Below are 6,000 nucleotides of genomic sequence, written 5' to 3' on the forward strand. Positions count from 1 at the left end.
TTCTATGAGGACCTACAAGACTTCCTAGAACTAACACCAGAAAAAGATGTTCTTTTCATTATAGGGGACTGGAATATAAAAGTAGGAAGTCAAGAGATACCTGAAACAACAGGGATGTTTGACCTTAGAGTACAAAATGAAGCAAGGCAAAAGCTAACTGAGTTTTGCTAAAAGAACGCACTGGTCATAGCAAACACTGTCTTCCAACAACACAAGAGATGACTCTACACATGGGCATCACCAGATGGTCAGTTCTGAAAGCAGATTTGATTATATTCTTTGCAGTCAAAGATGGAGAAGCTCTATACAGTCAGCAAAAACAAGACCTAGAACTGACTGTGGCTCAGATTGTGACCACCTTATTGCAAAATTCAGGCTCTGACTGAAGAAAGTTGGGAAAGCCACTAGACCATTCAGGTGACCTAAATCAAATCCCTTATATTATATAGAGGAAGCAACAAATAGATTCAAGGGACTAGATCTGATAGACAGAGTGCCTGAAGGATTATGGACAGAGGTTTGTAACGTTATACATGAGGTGGTGACCAAAACCATCCCCAAGAAAAAGAAATGCAAGAGGGCAAAGTGGTTGTCTGAGGAGGCTTAAAAATAACTGAGAAAAGAATGGAAGTGAAAGGCAAAGGAGAAAGGGAAAGATATACACGTCTGAACGCAGAGTTCCAAAGAATAGCAAGGAGAAATTTAAAAAAAAAAAAAAAAAAGCCTTCTTAAGCAAACAAGGCAAAGAAATAGAGGAAAGAAATAGAATAGGAAACACTTGAGATCTCTTCAAGAAAATTAGAGATACAAAGGGAATATTTCATGCAAACATAGGCACAATAAAGGACAAAAATGGCAAGGACCTAACAGAAGCAGAAGAGATTAAGGAAACGTGGGAAGAATACACAGAATAACTATATAAACAAGTTCTTAATGACCCAGACAACCACAATAGTGTGGTCACTCACCTACAATCAGACATCCTGGAGTGTGAAGTCAAGTGAGCCTTAGGAAGCACTACTATGAACAAAGCTAGTGGCAATGATGGATTTCGAGCCTAATTATTTCAAATCCTAAAAGATGATGCTGTTAAAGTACTTCACGCAGTATGTCAGCAAATTTGGAAAACTCAGCAGTGGTCACAGGACTAGACAATGTCAATTTTCACTCCAATCTCAAAGAAGGGCAATGTCAGAAATTATTGCAACTGCTGTACAACTGCACTCATTTCACATGCTAGCAAGGTTATGCTCAAAATCCTTCAAGCTATGTCTCAGCAGTACATGAACTGAGAACTTCTAGATGTACAACCTGGCTTTAGAAAAAGGCACTGGAATCAGAGATCAAATTGCCAACATTCACTGGATCATGCAGAAAGCAAGGGAATTCCAGAAAAACATCTACTTGTGCTCCATTGACTAAACTAAAAGCTTTGACTGTGTGGATCACAACAAACTGTGGAAAATTGTTAGAGATGGGAATACCATACCATACCTGTCTCCTGAGAAACCTGTATGCAGGTCAAGAAGCAACAGTTAAAATTGCTTCATAACACAGGGAGCTCAACCTGGTGTTCTGTGACGATCTAGAGAGGTGAGATAGTGCCGGGAGCCAGCGTGAGGAATCCCACCCATGACAAGGTCATGCGGCAGAGATCTGATGGGCAAGGCGAGTCAGATCTCAGGTTTTCCCCCTGGTATTTCCTGAGCATGTACCCCAAAAAACAAAAATCTGCCGGCCTTTGTACTCTGCTTTTCCACTCTTCTGACACACTCTGGAAAAAGTCAACTCAGGGCTTTAGCCTTCTGCATTTGAAAGGGATGTTTCAGTTAAACCCCCTCTGATAACTCTCTAGCTTGCCTAACAGGTTCCCCTGGACCTCTTACAGCTTGTGAATTGCTTACAGCCCCCCAACCACAAGAGGCACAAAGCTTAAAAACATCTTAAAGATACAGAGCCTTTTCTAAAGAGCCAAAAATCATATTGGTGACGGATTTCACTGTTGATTCAATGATTGCTGCCAGGCCTCCATATTCTTTGTCTTTTAGGCACCTGGGAGGATGTTAATCAATGTAAACGGGATATGGAAAAAGATATATAATAGTTTTGATGTTACCAACACTAGGCTTTTGAGTTAATTACTTTTCTTTTGTTACAAATCACTGTACTCCTTTTACTTGTTATTGCTGTATCTTTGCTATATAAGAATGTAAATTTATTTAGTGTTTTCTGAGAGTGGCACCAGACTTTGAGAAGAACAACACAAATAAGTCTTCTGGTTTACAAACCCTTATCAGAAAAAAGGATATAAAATGTTAATTGGCCCTTTTGGCCGGAAGATGATGTAAATCACCTAAGACCCGTGTGTACAACTAGGTATGCAGAGAGAAAAGCCTGGTTTTTATAAGAGTTTGGGCTGCTAACGCTGCATAACTTTGTGTTACCCATTGATCTCTATGAACTATCAAAAGTATAAAAAGCCTTCTGAACAATAAAGGACGGACCAGTTTCTCAGACTAGTCTCTCGGCCTAGTTTCTTGGGAATCTGGCTCCCCCCATGTCTCTCTCTTTCTCACTCTCCCTTCCTCTCCTTTTCTGGCTGAATTCCCATCTGGAGCGGGGAGGCTCACCATGTCTACTTACTTGCCCTGGCTTCTAAGACCTGCGCGAAAGGGAGCCTAAGGTGGGGTACCCTTCGATATTCAACTGGGTGCCAGTGGCCCAACGTAGATGGTGCAAATCTCTTGTCCTGATATTTTATTGGTTTTCCCCATAAACCAAGTTATTCAGCCTCTTTTCTCCCCTTAATTTTCCTACTAAACTATTTCTTCTTAATCTCTGTTATATTTCTGTATAAATAAGTTTTTCCCTCGCCTATCTGTCTCTCCTTCTAATCTCCCTGGATCCACTGGGGCTGGACCCCGGCAAGATAGGATGAAAGGTGGGAGGACATTTCAAGAGGAAGGAACATATGTATACTTATGGCTAATTCACGTTGATATGTGGCAGAAACCAGCACAACATTATAAAGCAATTACCCTGCAATTTAAAATAAATACATTTTTTAAAAGTAACAGAAAGAATCCAGATATGGAAAAAGTGACTGGTTCAACATCAGGAAAGAAGTATGACAAAGCAGTATATTGTCATCCTGATTATTTAACTAATATGCCGAGTACATCATGTGAACTATTCAACTTTGGCTTCTTCAGTATCAGTGGTTGGGGCACAGACTTGGTTTACTGTGATATTGAAATGGTTTGCCTTGGAAACAAACAGAGGTCATTCTGTCATTTTTTAGATTGCACCCAAGTACTGCATTTTGAACTCTTGTTGACTATGAGTGCTACTCTATTCTTTCTAAGGGATTCTTGCTTACAGTAGTAGATTTGAATTAAATTCAACCATTCCTGTCCATTTTAGTTCACTGATTTCTAAAATGTCAGTGTTCGCTCTTGCCATTTACTGTTTGACCACTTCCAATTTACTGATTCATGGACCTAATAGTCCAGGTTCCTATGCAATATTGCTCTTTACAGCATCAGACTTTAACTTCCATCACCAGTCACATCCACAACTGGGTGTTGTTGTTGCTTTGGCTCTTTCTCTTCATTCTTTCTGGAGTTACGTCTCCACTGATCTTCAGTAGCATATTGGGCAGCCACTGACCTGGAGAATTCATCTTTCAATATCCTATGTTTTTGCCTTTTCATACTGTTCATGGGGTTCTCAAGGCAAGAATACTGAAGTGATTTTCCATTCCCTTCTCCAGTGGACCACATTTTGTCAGAACTCTTCACCATGACCCATCCATCATGGGTGGCCCTACACATGGCTCATAGTTTCACTGAGTCAGATAAGGCTGTGACCCATGTGATCTGTTTGGTTACATTTCTGTGATTGTGGTTTTCATTTTGTTGGCCCTTCAATGGATGAAGATAAGAGTTTTATGGAAGTTTCTTGATGGGAGAGACTGGCTGTTGGGAAAACTGGGTCTTGCTCCGGTGGGCAAGGCCATGCTCAGTAAATCTTTGATCCAATTTTCTGCTGACGGATGGGGCTGTGTTCCCCCACCGTAGTTTGGCCTGAGACCAAACTATTGTAGGGTTATGGTGACCTCCTCCAAAAGGACTTATGCCAGCATGCCACCACTCCCAGGACTGCTGAGTCAGTGTCCCTGACCTTGCAGGAGGCCACTCTCAACCAACACCTCAATCGGAGACCCCTGAAGACTCACAAGCAAGTCTGGCTCAGTCCCTTGTGGGGTCACTACTCCTTTCACCTGTGTCCTGGGGTACACAAGGTTTTTTGATGCCTTCCAAGAGTCTCTGTTTCCCTAGTCCATCTTGACCTAGTAAAGGTCAGTTTTCATTCCAATCCCAAAGAAAAGCAATGCCATAGAATGTTCAAACGACCACACAATTGCACTCATTTCACATGCTCACAAGTAATGCTTAAAATCTTCCAAGCAAGGCTTCAATATTACGTGAACTGAGAAATTCCAAATGTATAAGCTGGATTTAGAAAAAGCAGAGGAACTAGAGATCAAGTTGCCACCAATTACTGGATCATAGAAAATGCAAGAGAATTCCAGGAAAACATATACTTCTGCTTCATTGATTACACTAAAACCTTTGGCTGTGTGGATCACAAGAAACTGTAGAAAATTCTTAAATGGATGGGAATATCAGACTTAACATGCCTCGTGAGAAACTTGCATGCAGGTCAAGAAGCAAGAGTTACAACTGAACATAGAACTGGTTCCAAATTGGGAAAGTCAAGGCTGTGTATTGTCAAAATGCTTATTTAACTTATATGCAGAGTACATCATGAAAAATGCTGGGCTGGATGAAGATTGAGGGAGAAATATTAATAACTTTAGATATACAGATGACATCACCCTTATGACAGAAAGCAAAGAGAAACTAAAGAGCCTCTTGATGAAGGTGAAAAAGGAGAGTGAAAAATCTGGCTTAAAACTCAGTATTCAAAAAAATGAAGATCATGGCATCCAGTCCCATCACTTCATAGCAAATAGATGAGGAAACCATGGAAACAGTGAGAGACTTTATTTTCTTGGGCTCCAAAATCATTGGAGATGGTGACTTCAGCCATGAAATTAAAAGACACTTGCTCCTTGGAAGAAAAGCTATGACCAACCAAGACAGCATATTGAAAAGCAGAGACATCACTTTGCTGACAAAGGTCCATCTAGTCAAAGCTATGGTTTTTCCATTAGTTATGGAAAAACTAGTTATGTACAGATGTGAGAGTTGAACTGTAAAGAAGACTGAGCACTGAAGAATTCATGGTTTCAAACTGTCATGTTGAAGAAGACTCTTGAGAGTGCCTTGGACTGCAAGGATATCAAATTACTCAATCCTAAAGGAAATCAATCCTGAATATTCATTGGAAGGACTGATGCTGAAGCTGAAGCTCCAAAATTTTGGCCACCTGATGCAAAGAGCTGAATCTTTGGAAAAGATCCTGATGCTGGAAAAGATTGAAGGCAGGAGGAGAAGGGGACAACAGTGGATGAGATGATTGGATGGCATCACCAACTCTCTGGGAGTTGATGAAGGATGTGGACACCTGCCATGCTGCAGTCCATGGTGGGTCACAAAGAGTAGGACACAATTTAACAACTGAACAACAACTTCATGCAAAATGCTAGCTGGATGAATCACAAGCTGGAATCAAGATTGCTGGGAGAGATATTAACAAACTCAAATATGAAGATGATACCACTCTAACAGCAGAAAGTGAAAAGGAACTGAAGAGCTTCTTGATGAGGGTAAAAGAATAAAGCGAGAAAGCTGGCTTGAAACTCAGTATTCAAAAAACTAAGACCATGGCCTGAATGGGCACCGCTACGGAGAAAGATTGGCCAAAGAGGACTTCTGATCACCAGCTACAAGAGACTTAAAAAAAAAAAAAAAAAAAAGACTCAGATAGGGCCATAACTCCTATGTGGAGGTAGTCTGTGTCCCTGCACACTTG

The sequence above is a fragment of the Ovis aries genome, chromosome 20 (assembly GCF_016772045.2).
Source record: "Ovis aries strain OAR_USU_Benz2616 breed Rambouillet chromosome 20, ARS-UI_Ramb_v3.0, whole genome shotgun sequence".
NCBI classification, from domain to species: Eukaryota; Metazoa; Chordata; class Mammalia; order Artiodactyla; family Bovidae; genus Ovis; species Ovis aries.